The sequence below is a fragment of the Phalaenopsis equestris genome, unplaced genomic scaffold (assembly GCF_001263595.1).
Source record: "Phalaenopsis equestris unplaced genomic scaffold, ASM126359v1 Scaffold000123, whole genome shotgun sequence".
In the NCBI taxonomy this organism is placed as follows: Eukaryota; Viridiplantae; Streptophyta; class Magnoliopsida; order Asparagales; family Orchidaceae; genus Phalaenopsis; species Phalaenopsis equestris.
This window is the reverse complement of record NW_018164565.1, coordinates 1,940,882-1,941,425: the sequence shown is the minus strand read 5'-3', so window position 1 is coordinate 1,941,425 and position 544 is coordinate 1,940,882.

Genomic DNA, 544 nt, shown 5'->3' with positions numbered 1-544 from the left:
TGGCCCGGCCGCCCGCCGGAAGGCCAACCACTGGCGGCCACATTGCCCGTGGCTGATGTGTATAGCTACTTGACTGTTGATGGTTGGTCGTGCAGACGTGTGGTGTATAGACAGAATATTTTTGTCTAGATTTAATGACTTCTCTACTTCTTCAATAATTTGGGTAAGAGCAAAGAGGAGGTGAGGTGCATCTCCATAATTTAGGTAGGAGCAAAAAAGAAAAAAAAAAAAAAAGAAAGAACTAAGGATCAAGGCTTTTATTGTTTTGTTTTGAAATTTATCACTTCCCTGTTTAAAAAAAATTGAGAGAAAAATGTGTATGTCTTTGTGTTGAGAAATTTAAGGCAATGAAATGCAAATCCAGAGAAAGAATACAAAGCTTTAACGAGATTCGACAAAGATGCCTACGTTATCGTGAGCAGAGCGGTGGCTTTCTTTTAATACATAAAAAGAATATAGAATATCACTAGGGTTATAAAACAAACCATATATATAACCCTAGAGTACAGTATGTAATTACAAAATTACCCATGTGTCGTACCAC